The following is a 16,204-nucleotide window of genomic DNA, read 5'->3' on the forward strand; positions in this document are numbered from 1 at the left end:
GCAGTTGTTGTTGTTGTTGCTATTGTTGTTTGCGGCTTGTTATCATTGGGCGTGTTTTATTAACTTTTAAGCTGCATGCACGCGAGTGGCCATAAAAAGTGCAACTGGCGGTGGCGCAAATCCAAAAGTCAATTAAAAATTTTTTACATTTGTTTGCACACAACAAGCGAACGCTGTTCTGAATGCGTTAAGCTCAACCTGAAAATGAACCTGAACCTCTACCTCAGTTTGCCTGACTTGATGTTGTAGTTGGAGCTGAAGTTGGCGCGATAATCATAACTGCAAAAAAGTAAGCAACTACGCGCAGGCGTCGCCCGTTCATAATTTATGGCCTCGACCGAGGCCGCTCTTCAAGTATTGAAATATCATCTTCCAGCCATTTGCCGTTCAATTTGCGTTCGCAACGCTCTTTTGATTGGTTTTTCACCCCCCTAACCCACCTACTTTCCTTCTTTCAGCCACAAGGAACAACTGCAACAGGAACAGCAGTCGCAACTTGGCTACAAATTGATTGCCTTAAAGTAACTTGTAAAATGATTCTAAGCGCGGTATACGAGCCAACTCAACACAACAACACAGCCGATCCGGCCACTTTAAACGGCTGAAACAGAAGCAACATTACAAATGTGTGGCGTTATTGCCACGGGGGAGGAGCTGCAACAGTTGCAGCAGCAGCAGCTGGCAGAGGAAACAGCTTTGGCTTTGATTAAAAAACAAGAAAAGAAAGAGAACTTGAACATTCGACGAGTGGGAGCCGATTCGAAAAGCAATCGCTGTTGTTAACAAGCATTTCAGCGCATGACAATTGGCATGCACACCTCCAGGCCATTAATATGCACCGCATTGTACCATTTGCACCAGCAGTCTGACCGACAGACAGACAGACAGACGGACAGACGGACAATCATTGATATCATTCTTCTTGCTAGTTGCACTTTCATGTCATTTAACTATTTGTAATTCGATCTCTAGGGGTTTCGTTTTGCTCAGTTATTTAATCACTGAAATCGCCCGAGCATAAATAACATTTTCTCGACTTATTTGCACAATTTGTTTGCCTGTTTTGACAGTCAGTTGCTCAGAGGCTGAAATTGAAATAGATATGGTAGTCAGATATCCTCAAGTCGCCACGTTGCAAAAGAGTCTAAGAGAAATGCTAAATATAAAACTGATTTATCTATTTGTTACAATTCGACTTGCTAGCTCTAAATTTAAGATAAAATCCTTACTTAAAAATTAATAATAAATACTCTTGCAGAAACCTTAAAAATTAAGTGAAACTCTAATAATAATTAATAACAGTTATTTTTAAATAATTTAAATAACAAAAAAAAAATCCAATGCGAAGATTAAATAAAAATAAATATCGTTCTCTTAATTTTCATATTCAACAATTAATTTCATTTCATTTCAATAAGCTTAAGTTTTATATTTAATCGAAAGAAAATTTTAACGAGAATTTTATTTACAAGAGTAAAAAAGTTTGAACTAACCTAAGTCAATGTTATCTTTATAAACATATAAATTAAATTGTTATTGCTATTTGTTTACCCAAGGAGGATAAGTATTACTTAATTTCCTTCACCTGAGTCTAAAGCTTTACCTATATTCAAGCTTACTCAGTGCTCCTTTGTGCATACTTGTGTTCTCTTCAAGTGGCAGCAGCTTTACTTAAGGCCATATCTATTAAGGATTATGCCTAGAGTCAACCATGTATAGATGTGTGTGCCTTTGCTTGGAGCTATATATCATGTCAGTCACGTTTTGGATACGCATTCGTATTTGCCCAAAATATCAATTGTTACACATATTTGCATGGACCAAACATGTTGCGAAACCAGAAGCTAGAATTCAAAATCGAAATCGAAGTGGAAAATTGAGAATTTTCATTGTTGTGAGAAGAGGACGCGATTTTGGTTTGACACTTGTCAGTTTTTCATCGTGAGCGCCATTATGTGCAATGATGATGAAGATGTTAGCATTTCCGATTAAACGCAATCGCCTCCTCTTGAGGCACAACAACAACAACACAAACAACAAGAACAACAACACAAACAGCAACAACAAATAAACAGACAGGGCGAGTTGTAGCCCTCAAATCTCAAGGGTGTGTTCAATTGTGTCAATTTAACGCCTTTTATAGCACCCCGCCAACAACATCCCGTCGACAGAGTCGAGTATCAACCACCCACGCCAGAGAGCCGTGGCATGTGGCAAGTGGCAGGACAGGAGCTGTTGCACGTTGGGCATATTAATTATTGCACATTCGATGATGGTTGGCCAGAGTCGCACCATTCGAAGTTCAAAGTAACATTTGTGCAGTTTAAACCGCTCGACTTGCTCGACGGCACAAAGTGTTAATTACGCCCACGCGACTCCTGACCTCCCCCCACCCCTCTGCCCTGAGATTTGCCACAAACGGAGCATCGATATGGAGACAACCAGGATGTATTTACAAAATGTATGCTCGCTTTACGTTCAACAAACGTGATTATTAGTCGTAGTTGCCTGTCTAAATATTGAAAATTGATAATACGAGTATGCAACCCATTTATGTATGACCTCGGAGTCTAATACATCTGAACTGCTTCTGCGTCTCGTTTATCATATCATCAACAAACTGTAAATGCCGGCAGGATAATGCTTCGATTCTCAGAGTTTGTCACAACTGCAATATTGGATGTGGCTGAATAGCTAACACTATCAATGTGGGCAGGTTCCCATAGTATTCATGTGTACGGGAATACTCATATTCAAAGTTACTGAGATAAATATCAATATCAATTAATATTCAGAAGCGTGTTTGAACAAGAACATACATATGTATATGTTCTAATTGAGAACCAAACTATATCTACAATACAAACTAAATTAATTCTTAATAATATTTGGGATTTGGCTATAAGATTTTAATGAGGAAGAAAAAAGAAAACTTTTTTATTTCCTGAATGACAATTTAAAATTCTACGAAAATATAATCCCTTCTGTACTAAAAGATCTTTCAACTACCCAATAATGTCATCTTTTTTAAATGATTATTATTAAATTTAATTTTTTTGGCAAAGTAAAATCGAACTTATGATTGAAAGTATTGTACATAACTGAAAATGAATCGAATACTCTAATTGTCTTGAAGAACACATATTCCAAATAAAAATAAAATAAATAAATAACTTAACTTATTAATCTTTTCAGAAATATGTGTACAATTTTAGATAATACTAAATTTAATATTCTAACTTTCTAATTCATCCCGATTTTCTGAACTTAGTTAACATTTTTTTTAATATTAAAAATAACAATACAATAAACAAGTTTCAGAGCTGCTATGAGTTGCTCCTATTATCTTATCAGTTTGCTCAGCTATCCAAGCATTTGTTGACCAAGTGGAACTAAAATTCAGCTGGAGGACACCTTAAAGACACTGTAAGGTTGTTCCCAGAGCGGCCCAGGAGTTCTCACAGGGCCTCGGCTTGGGCAAATATCCTTGATATCATTTAGTCAACTGGAAAAAATTCAATCAGCATACTTGGCAAATATTCAACATTGCTGGGAGCAGCAGAGCGATTGTTTGAGCGAACAGCGGGTGAATGGAAGGTGGTCGGTGGGTGGGACATACAAGGGACACGTTTAGATGGATTGATGGAGCGAGGGAGTGGCATGGGGATGGGGAGGGGGAGGGGGCAGGAATGAGAAGGTAGAACGTTGCATAAATCAACAGCAAATAAAATGCTGATACGCTGAAAGTTCGCCGAGTCTTCGATGTTGAAACAAAACATGCGAAGCGGAATCGGAATCGGGCAGAAAATTCGCATTCACGATAATTGAATTTCAGTGCAGAAGATGGAATAGGAATAGAAAAAAGACGAAAAATAGCAAAAGAGGGAGAAAGAGAGAAACAGTGGAGCCAGCAGCGTGTCCAGCGATGCATGCGTCGCACGTAGCCGGAGGAGCAGGACGAGAGGACGCCAGAGAGACTGGAGGACAGGACGAGCACAGTGCGCCCATATTATGTGCACAATAAATAGACGTGATCAGCATGAGCAAGGAGCAGCATCGAGTCAGGCTGCTGGCCAACAGCTAAGTCGTTCCTCGTCCTCGTTCTCGTCCTTGCGCTTGACTGCGCGGCAACATCGCTAGCTGCATGCTGAGAAGGAGCCCTGGAGCCGCAGCACGAGTGAGGAAGCACTTGAGAGGATGTTGGCTGCGTTGCCGCTGCTTCTTTCCGTGCTGTTTCCGGCTTTTGTTGCCCAAAAGTGCTCGACAGAATCTTTTGTATGCATCCCCTTCCACCCGCCATTGTGTGTGTGTGTGTTTCTGTGCGTCTTTTGGGGGTAGCTAAGTATGCCGCATACCCCTGACCCCACTGTCCCCCCTCTCCCTCCGAGAAGCAACCCCCCACCACCCTCGCAACGGGGCAAACTTCGGAAAAACAAGGCGAAGGCGTCGAACTTTTTATGTTAACTTACTTTGTAGTTTCTTCTTATTTGCAACTTTGATTTTTGTTTATTTTTGCTTTAAGCAACCCCCCCGAAAAACGCATGACACGTCAGAAGGGGGAGGAGAGTGTTACACGCACAACCCCCAGTGGAGCAAAAGAGACGGGCGCTAAGGAAAGACAGAGTAATAGGAAAAAGAAAAATGGCGACGGGGCGCCAAGTTTGCACAAAGTAAAAGGAAAAATTTCTGAGCTGTTTAGCATGGTAAATTTTCATGCTCAGCTCTTGAGCTTTTCTTTGGGGTCTGGGCGCTTTAAAATGCGCCATTTTGTTGTTTGCCCAGCACCCCCTCCCCTCTCGCTTGCTAACCCTGTGCAAACTGACCCAGCAGCAGAGCAGCTCAACTGCCACGCCCACAAGCGTCCCCAATCTGACCAAGCGGAAGTTTTATGAATTTTCTACAAAGCAGCAAAGTTTTTCTGTGTCCATTGGGGTTTATGCTGTCACTCGTCCTTTTTTCTCTGCTTTTTTTTTAAAACACATTTTTCAGTGGCTCTTTGAATGTATCTGTGTGTGTGTGTTCATGTGTATCTGTATCTTGTATCTTTTGTGTGATCACTGCAGTGTGAATAATGTCAAAATGAAAGCAAATGAAAATAAGAAATTCATAAAAAATCAGCAGCAACTTTTGCGTCAGTGTTGAGCAATGCTCTCCATAGATTGCCCCGGTCAGGAGCTGCCAACTTAATTTTCAAACTTGAACACAAACTTTCTACAATTGGTATTCCCATGCGGGTAATTCTAAAAAGTTCTTATTCTTCGTCATTTTTCGAATTTTGAACAGCACGATAAGAAAATGTGTCAACCCTTTAACAAATTTAACAACACCTAATGAAGTTATTAGGGTTGTCAATGAACTTCAACAAATTGACATTTAATGAAGTACGCGACCCGCACAATGATCTTTTAATTGCCACTGCGAAAGCGTACCCAAAATAAAAAAATACACCTATAAAATTAACTTTAATCACTTTTGGGTTGATTGTCAGGCCACAAATACATATGCTTGTATATATAATAATAATTATGATGTTGCTGCCAATTGACAGACGACCATTGACCGTGAAGCGTTCAGCTACGTTAGTTTTTCAACCCCTTGAACAGCTCATCAACTTTGGGAAAATATACTAGTTTAAGTGAAATCATAAGGTCCTTTAAGGGAAAATTAAATCTATCTGACAAAAACATTATTATTGATATCTTAGTAAAAAAAAGCATAAAGCATACCATAAGTATATTCTAAGAAAAGCTTTCAGCATTTTTTTTTTTTTTTAAGAATAATGTTACTTATCTGAAAAATATATTATTATTGTTATTTTAGTAAGTATAGTGTTAAGTTTTTTACTATTCCGTACTATTAGCTATTAAATTTCTTGAAAAAGTAGTCTGAAATTTCTGGAAAACATTTTAATTCTCATTGCCCAAGATACGTACGTTCTTTAATCGAACAACTTATATTAAGAAAATATTGATTTTAAGAATTTTAATTAAAGCTCTATTCGAATAGGAATGGGAATATTAATAAATATATTATTGAGATTTTACAAATGTTTCTTTTGTTGAAAACGTTATGGTAAGACTCAGTATAATAGTCCAAATTGTTTCCAATAAGTTGAGTTTATTATAGAGAAAACTGCGATTTGAGTCTGCTATACATAATTGGGTGAAAATTCAAGAATTCTTGTATGTATAACCTGTAACTGCAGAAAATCTTAAAGAGAATATACTTTTTGCATGCTTTTTTTTTAATAAGTGGCGGCTGCATTTGCATTTCATATTTATTTCATTCAGCCGCTAATGCTCATTAGCTGGCTGACTTGGGGCAAGTACAGACACACACACACACACACACACACATGTGTGTATGACTATTTTGCATTTGTAGTTGTTGCAATAAAAGTTGTGTTGCTGCCTGAGTTGCCAGAGTTGGCTTTCTCAGGCGAATTAACATAAATTATGCACGCCCACTTGCAAATGCAGCTCGTGCGTGGCGTTGCGTTGAGTTGCGTCTCCGCTGTTGCTGCCACTGTTGCACGTGCTGCTCTTTGACGCCAGAGCCACCCCAACAGGTGCGTGGACGCACAATTAAGCGGCAAGTATGCAAGTAAGTAAGCAACTGCCTGGCGGCGTTATTGAGTTTTCATATTTTATGTGCAAGGATTCTTCAACTATGCAAAGCGAAGCGAACTATATAAACGAATTAGAATTAGCCAGCTTGAGGCAGCGATGGGGGGTCCTGCTGAGGAGAGAGGCAGAGGGAGGCAGTGGGTCAACAACAACAAACCAATTTGGCGAAAAAGAAGTTGAACAATAGCGCCACCCTGTGGCAGCAACTTTCAAATGCCACATCCCACCCGAAGGGGTGCTGGCGACTGCTCACATAATCGAATTTATTTTTGCTTTTGTCAAAGTTTTTGAGTTCCAGTTTCAGTTCAAGTGCCCAAGTTCGCATTCAGACCCTAGACTCAGACCCAGTTGTAACCACATTGCCACACGCTCGTCCACACACGAGATTTGATTTTATTTTTGTGCTCGCATTTGGGTTTCTATTCCATCTTCCAACTTCCAACTGATGCTGTAAAATTAGCAGCATAAGATTGGATTATCTTTATGTGGCACACTCGCATGTGGCAGTGGCTGTGGCTGCCACAGCGACCCTTTGCCACTCTTTCAATTCTATTTTTTTTTCTTTTTGTGTGTTGTCAGCCCTGTGATTATGTATGTTGAAGCACGTGCCACGATTAGGCGAACACCGCTGCGTCCAAGCGTGAGAGGAGTCGCTGTCACAGTCAAATTTCTGGATGAGGATTCGAATCGAAGGCAACAACACTTTATGTGATATTGTTGCTAATTTGCTTAAAACCAGACACATTCGAGTGCAGCTTTTAGGGTGAAATGAGTTGAATTGAGGGAGCTGCAAAGGGTGAGATTTTGGCGGAAGTAATACCTGAATTAGGGAAACATTGAATAGATATACTCTCAAGTATTATACGCTCATATAGTACATCATTTTAATAGCAAAAGTTAAGGTCATTTATTTGATACAGAAAATACATTTTTTTTGTTCTGTTCTCAAAATTTTCATTTGTTATTTTCACAATTTTGCTATCAGTGTAAGTGGAAAACACCGATATAAAGTCAATTTTTGGCCCTTATTTGTTCTCTTATTTTTTAATTTTGTTCTATAGTCTTCAGTTGTTTTTTTAAAATTATTTTCAGAGTTCTTGGTTTTTGTTTGTTCTGCATTTTAACGAGTTGAAACTTTTTTCTTTTGATATACGTCATATTATTTATTTATTTAAATATTTTGCAGTTTTATAAATATGTTTTTATTGAATTTTAATGTGTTGTATTTTCAGACTATTCCATTATAAACTTTTTTTTTAAAATTTTATTTTCTTAGTTATTGGTTTTATTTTTCAGCATTTCGAAGAGTTAAATATTAATTTTTTTGATATGCGTAAAATTATGTTATTTAAATATTTTGTAGTTCAATAAATATGTTTTAAATTCAATTTTAATTTATAATATTTTCTGACTGTCCTATTATAACTTTCCCAGGGAAAACAACAGTAAAGTCACGCACTTACAGCTGGTAGAGATAGATGGAGAAAAAACAGAGTGGAAGAGAGAGATTTCAGTTTGTGCCCTAATTGGAACCCCATTGCTTGACCTAAGTATGCCATAGGGTCCACACCGATTTCGATTCCGTCCGGCCGTAAGTCAATTAATCGCCCAAAGTGCGTGGTAATAACTCAGAGCGTCAAGGGGCGCAAAAACCGCGACAACCGCCAAAACGTGGCGTCAAAGTCAACGGGGAACGAACCATCATCTGTCCATGCAACAAAACCAAAAACTAACCAACATTATCCAAACATCGAGACGTCTCAACTAGCCGCAATAAATTGCTGGAATGGAATGGTTACGGGTTGTGGGATGGGCTCACTTGGATGGGCCCCTGGTCCGCGGCAGCGACTCTCTTTCAAACACACTTTGTCTCAATCTACGTCTCTCACTCTCTTTCTTTCTGTCTCTTTCGCTGTTTATTTGTTTTGTTGGCTTTGACTCGCGCCTTTTTGTTTGTTTTTGATGTTGATGAATGTTGCCACAGTTGTTGGTGTGCTGTGTATTACTGTTGTTGTTGTTGCTGCTGCTCATGTTGTTTAGTTAAATTTTGGACTGTTGTTTTTAATATTTTCATTTTGTGGCTGAACTTTTTCCTTAGCTGCCTCTGTGCGTGCCTCTTGATGCATGCCCCGTCACATTTCACGAATGCTCCGAGATCCACTTAACCTCATGATTGATTTGTTGCAATAATTCTTATCAAACAATGGTCCCACTATGATATATTGACCGCAACAGCGCCTTTCCCATAAATGGCATATTCTTACACACTTATTACTTTCGTCCGATCTTTTACACTTGCCAGCGGGCAATTCGATTTGGATGTTTCCTTGGTAAACCTGAAATTAAAAAAAAAAAAATTAAGAAAAATTATAATCCGAAAGTAAATCTATATATATAAAATTCTTTGTCCACATTCACAGATTGACTCACTGATCGTTGCACAGTTGAAACCATAAGACCTAGGAGGCTAAAATTTTCACACAACATGGATGAGACAAGTTTATTGTGCAATGTTAAATAAATTAAAAATTAATATAATTTAAGTATTCTTATAATTGCTGCAAGATGACTATATTTTATACTATTGTAATCAACAATGAATTTCAAAAGAAGTTAATATTATTCTCTTATTAATATATCTCTAAAAATTGCATCTAAATTTATATGAATAAATAGCTATTCAATATATTTCATTCTATATATTTATCTACATATATAAATATATATTTTATTTATAGAGCATCCACACATCGTTAGGCTATAGTCAAATAAATCCATTCATTTTTTAATGATACCCCAAAAAGTGCCTAAGCTTTGCACATTACTTTACATTTAAAGCTGTTGTACTTGCTGTTGTTATTGTTGTTGTTGTCGGAATGCAAAGATCATTGGATCGTATGTATAATTCTCACTTTGTAAACAATATTCAGAAATATTAATTTTCATTTATCATTTTGATTGAGTGATCAAATAAAACGAGGCAACAGAGACGAGACGAGACGAGATGAGATAAGATGAGGCGAGTGTTGCTCGGTTTGTTTTCTCGTGTGATTTCTTTATTATGATAGCGAGATTCGGTTTTAATGATCTTTCTCGTGTCCCGTTGATTTATGATGGGTTAACCTTAACTCCGACATAACCATAAGCATACTCAAGACCCTCTCCAGCTGCTCCTCCTCGGCCCGCAAGGTGTCGAAACTGTAACTGGAACTGTGGGAAATGGAACAAAGTCTGGGGGTAAGCTAAGCAGCATCTCTCTCTCTCTCTCTCTCTCTCTCTCTCTCTCTCGCTATGTGTTTCTCTTTCAAGTGCACTCTCGACTTTTGCCCCGTTCGCTTTGTGCTTGTTCTTTTGTTGGACTTTAACTTAATTATGCCCGCAAATAGGCGTAAAAGTTGCGCAATTCTCTCGGGAAAGGGAGGAGGGATGAATGGACCAGCTCCTCAGCTGGGTTGTGGGTTTCTGGGTGCGACGTTTCCTGTCTGCGTTGAGCATTTTGTAAGCCGCTTAGATCTCTAAGGGTTTGAGGTTTTACAGTCTGGGTTTTGGGTTTGGGTTTGCATTGAATTTGGTATTTGAATTTGGGGTGAGATGTTGTCACCACCTTCAACCAGTTTGACTAACAAATGCTGCAAGCGTGCAAATTAAAATTCGGTTTTTGTGGTTGCCACTTGCATAACACCCAACACAGTGTGGCATGCCACCCAATTGGTAAACAACCCACACACATAACACTCTCACACACACATGCACATGTGCTATATAATTTATTTTGACATGTTTGCCAACATTTCAATTGATTTTATTGTTGTTGTTGCTGTTGTTGCACACAAAAAATAACTGTGAATTGTGAAATGTATCACAATTATATTTTTGTCGTTGTCAATTGAAACATGAGAACTTGCCTCATAAATAATAACAACTTGTAACTCCCAGTCCAATCGACTCCCTCTCGGAATAAACCACAAAGCAGACACTTTTGTTCCCTGTCCCTGTTTCCCCCTCCCTTGTCCTTGTCCCGTTACGCCTACCATGGCAACACCCTCTCACTCGCACAGTCAAATAGTTTTGCGGATTTGTAAATTAACAAATCGAATTTAACGCGTGGCTGGCCGCAGTTCAAACCAATCCAAAATCCAAACTCAACCCCATTTTTTAGTTTTATTTTCCACTTTACGCCCATTTGCACTTTCGGTTTTTCATAAATTTATCAATTTTTGCATATTTGTTTGCATCTGATAATCACAGCGGCAAATTGCGTCAATTGTTGTTAATGATTAGACGATAAAAAAAATTATGATTATTATTTATTATTGCCTAAAGGATCAATGGCCTTTGATTGTGGTTACATTCGCAGGTGTTCTTTCTCTATAGAGTGTGCTGGGCTGTGGTTATATAATTATTTAAGTGCCACTGCCACGCCCCTTTATCAGCTAAGGGGCTGCTGGAAAAACTCTCGACAGCTTTTAAGCTCCGAAAATACATGCGATGAAAACTTTTCTCGAGTTGTCAGTTTTGATTTCTTTTTCCGTTTGTCATTCATATTTGCCAAATGTTCACAACAACAACAACAACAACGAGTGGAAAAAATGAAAAGTTTGTGCATATTTTAAAGCAAACAATTTGCATGTAAATATGTGCAAAATGTTCTATCTATCTCAGTCTGTCTTCATCTCTCTGACTCTTTCTATTGCTCTTGCCATATGAGTGTTTGCGTAAGCATATGTGTTAGTGTTTGATGTGTGTGGGTGAGTGTGTGTGTGTATGTGTGCTTGTGATGCCTTCGCCTCTCAAAATATTCGACAATATTTTCCAACAAACAAGAAAAAAACAAAGCAAACATGCAAGCGAAGACTAGACGAATAACAAAATACTCTATACTCTATTTACTAATTGTTTTTAAACAAATAATCAGACTTCTTTAAGTCTTACTTACTTAAAAGGTTCCAGTTAATAACTTTTTTTTACTTTAAAATGTTTTTACTTTGTTAATAGTAAGGAAAGGAAATTCAGTTCCTACATTCAATCCAAAAATTTAATCAGAAACTTTTAATCTGTACTCCAATATATATTCTTTAAGTACTAAAAGTATTTAAAAATATGATTTAATCCCTTTTTCGAGTCTTCAATTTGATGGCCAATCGTTATTGCCCCATTTTGTCCATCGTCTATAACAAAGAGCAAATATGCATTTCGTGAATTTTCCATTTTCATTTCCATTTCCAATTCGTATTTTGCGCATTTTTATGTTGTTTATTTTTGGAAGCTTTTAAAAAACATCAGCACTTTGCCATTTACATATTCGCTTTGTAGATAGCTGGCAACTGCCTCCTATTTCCGCAACTGCTCGATTGCTTCCTTGTTGCCTCGTTGCTCCTGCTGCTGGGCTGTGTATCCTTTGGAACGTTTGCTATGTTCGTCTGCTGTGAAATTTGCATAAAATGCAAATGATGCCGACACAGCAGCCAACAGCAGCAACAGCAGCAAGGCAGCAGAGGGGAAACGGAAAAGCAGGGAGAAAGCAGTGCTGGTACCGCTGTGGCTTTTTTGGTCCTTTGCGATATCATATTTATTAAAAGGATTATTGGTGCTTCACTGGCATATCCTGTTAGTGTTGCCGAGCACCCACACAGCACCACAGCCCTCCAATCCCCTCCCCTACGATCGTCAATGCAAATGAGCAACGACTGCCTTTTGTTTCTGGCATCCAACTTTACCCTTGCCCACTTCCATTTCCGTCGAAAAAAATATGTTGAGCTACTTCTTTTTTTATATTCTCCAGTCGACGCCATATTTGATTTAAAAGTTGACGTCAAATTGTTCAAAGCGTCGTAAAATGCATGAAAATTACAAATACAATTAAACGGATTGGACTCTTTCACGGGAATCTTTCCCCATTTCCCAATTTTCACACCTCGCAGTTAGCGCCTGAAGCTGGAGATCGAAGGCGGCGCTACCTTTGGACTTGGCGCTTTGATTTGGTAATTCTCACCTTTGAGCTCGGTTTACTTCTAATGAAGTTGCATATTGCCTTTATGATGTTATCATGTTTGCTTTTCGAGGGTCTTTTTTACAGTTGTTACTACTCTAAATACTGGGGGAATGAACAAGTGTAGCGCCTTTGATTACTCACTTTGCTGTCGGTAATTTTTGTAAAGGACTTCAGTATGGAGTAAGTATGATAAAAGTTGCAAAGTGAGAAAAATTCCCGGAAATTCAGTTTATTTTCTGCTGAGAACTATGAAATTTCACATAATGCTTACAAAGAAATTGCTGGGTCTTTAGAAGGCAGAAATAAATGAATTAGCGATACAATTTAGATTTAAATAAAACCAACTGATTATAACAATAGCTAAACTCAAGAGCTTTAGACAAACGACATTCAAAATAAGTCAATTCCGATAAGCTGAAAAATATCTATGATAAAATTTATACACTAAAAAATAAAATTGTTGCCTGTCTATTTTGGAATACAAATTATTTTCAGATTAATTACTTAATTTTTTGAGAATTTTGTATGTTTTCGTCTCTTTAAACAGTAAATCAATAAATCATATGCTCTGTTAATAGTACATCCCCTTTTATAAGCATTCATTAGTTTTCCCCACAGAACTTTTAAAAGCATCCCCAATTGCCTGTCCCCCCAACTCCAAGTCGAATTCAACCCCAAGCGGACAAATTTCTCAATCGATATGGCAGTCAACGGCGCCATTTTAAAGTTGCAACAAAACTCTTTACTATGTCATTTCAAGGCTTGCAGTCACTTAAAATTGCTCATACGCTGCGTGCAACATTTATGCCGCACATGGAAGAGGACGAGTAGCAGCAACATTCTCGTGCTCTCCTTGTTCGACTCGAATTCTCACCACATGGATAACACCCACATATGCACTAACACCGCCAATTTGACGCCAATGCTAGTGTGTGTGTGTGTGTGTGTGTGTAGACTCCTCGCTTCCCTTGCACTCAAGCGCCACTTGGCTGCCATTTTACGAAAATGTTAAAGTATCAAAATCATTGGAATTGCGTTGAGAATGTTTGACAGTTCATAAATGCTCGGCGCTTGACTTGCATAAATATTTTCTACGGCCTGTCAGACGGCTTACTGGGGAGGGGGGGGGGAGAGGGGAGCGGGTATGCATGTGTGTTGAGCGCGGGACACTTGAAAAGTTGAAGCTGTCGAGCGGAGAACATCAAAATGCGAAAAGTCAAACAAACGTCCGCAGCGGCGGCAGCGACGCTAACGTCGACATCGCAGCTTTTACAGCTATCGCAGCGCATAGCTTAACAGTTTGTTGTTGTTTTTATTGTTGTGCTCAGGCTCATGGTTGCCATTTTGTTTTGAAAGCCATAAAAAAGAATGTCGCTTGTTGCTGTTGTTATCGTTGTTGCTTCTTTTATGACCAACAACGTGCGCTTGCTTTTTTTTCTCTTTGTTTATCTTCTTTGTTTTTGTACTTTGCGTCTGCGCGCTGCAAAAGTCACTCGAAAAAAAGCGACTCAAATGTTAGCGAAAGAGCGCTCAACTTAACGAAACTCACTCAACGAAGTGGGCGTTGCCGAAAACGCCGCCACGCGTCACGCTTGCTTGACTCTCACTTTGAGTGTGTCAGTGTATGTGTGTTAGTGAGTGTGAGCTGAGTTCGTGTGTATTACAGGGTGTTTCGGTGCATTCAGTTTCAGCTGCTGTTCAAAAAAACAGCTGTTGGCTGCTCGCTGCCGTTTTGAGTTATGAGTTTTTGTTGCGTTTGGTTTGACTTTATCTCCTGACTGAGGCTCTGACTTTGGATGTGGCTGCGACTGCGGCTGTGACTGCGGCTGTGACTCTGACTGACTGCGACGGCTGCGACTCTGGCCTGTGCCGGAATTTTCGTAGAATTTCGCTAGCCAGGAAGGCGGTCACTTCTTGAGTTGGATGGACTGCTCGTTTAAGCGCCGGCAAAACAGTTATAGCGCCAGATCTCATGAATGCATTTATCTATCTCGTATGTTTCTTTGGTTTATCTAATTTCTTAATTCTAGGTAAAGTTTTTATAAGAATTAAAAGCAATTATTGTAAATTTCTAAATTTGTATTAAACAGTTTGAGAAATTTAAAAAATGATCTCAATTACGATTTTTATAAGTAGAAATCAATGAATAAGTTTACATCTGTTGAGAAAATAACAATAAAATGTTAGTTTTTGTCATAATAGCATATATTAATATTTTAATGGAAATTAATTCTGAATTAGCTATTGTATATTAAGTTACTCTTGTAATTGTTAGGACAAAAACCAAAATACTCGCATATTTTATGTTGCAAACAAAAATAAAATTTTCAAAGTTTTTTTTTTATTTACTATAGTTAAATACTATTATTATAATAATTGTTCTTAGAACAAGTAAAATACATAAATTTTAAATTTTTAATTGATTAAAACATATATAAGTAATTTTTCCTAATGCCAAATAACTACTTGACTGACTGTACTATAAGAAAAATTAGAAAGGCGAGCATTATATAGCAAATTTTTACTTAAGAGACAATATCAGAAACCACATTTGTTCTTATTCTTCAACTTTACAAACAATTCCTAAGCTCCAATCATAATTTCTCAAGATTTTGGAGACAAGCACTTATTTTTCTCACAGCTTTCATATTACATACATAAGAAATAGTTTTTCCTGCTATCTCTAGCACTTCCTGTGTGCTTTTAGTTATTTGAAGCCGCCTCTTTAGTTGCAACAATATACATACTCTACTCTTCCTGAATACTGATTAACTTTTCTTTTAACGACTATTCGCCATTCTTTTTACAGATTCCATGAAGTTTCCACTACCGTTGGCAGTTGGCAGTTGGCAGTTGGAAGCCTCCTCTTAGCCCTTTCGCACACATCTTTCACTTGACTACACTTCAAGCTGAAGCCATTCATCTTGAGCTTAGTCGAAGGCGCCTAACAATTCACTTCCGCGTCTACAGCCATTTCCGTTGCACTAGTCAACAAAACAGCGACAACACCAGAAAATAGCACAAAAAACAAACATAAATAATAATAATAACAAATTGGAATGACCCAAGAAATGCTGACAGCAAGAAAAAAGGTGAAAAATATATGTGTAGGCTTATGTATTGTATGTATGTAGGTTTTGGGGCACTGGGTGCTGCGGGGCGGGATTAAGGTGGGGGTTACAAAGGGCCATGCAAAACTTCAGGCCGGAGTTGGTATCCCCAATATTGATGGGCCGCACACACGAAACGCAGCTCAAACTGAAGTAAAAAATATGACGCGATTAGAATCTGTAATTAGTTTTCGTGTATCTGCAATTGTTGTTGCTGCTGCTGCTGCTGGCTGTTGTTTGCTGTTTGCTGTTGTTGTGCTGAGAATTGCACTTGTTTGGCGGCAAAACTTAAAAAGGCGTTAAAATGTGCGCCGCTCTCGACACGCGATGTGTGCGGAAGCCACAAAACTGCAGATGGGCGGAGTATGATGAATGGCTGAGTAGCTGCAGCAGCAACATCAACAGCAACAGCAACAGCAGCAACAGCACCTCATAAAAGCCAAATGGCAAACGGCTGCAGAAAGGTAGCTAAACTT

The sequence above is a fragment of the Drosophila innubila genome, assembly GCF_004354385.1.
Source record: "Drosophila innubila isolate TH190305 chromosome 3L unlocalized genomic scaffold, UK_Dinn_1.0 0_D_3L, whole genome shotgun sequence".
In the NCBI taxonomy this organism is placed as follows: domain Eukaryota; kingdom Metazoa; phylum Arthropoda; class Insecta; order Diptera; family Drosophilidae; genus Drosophila; species Drosophila innubila.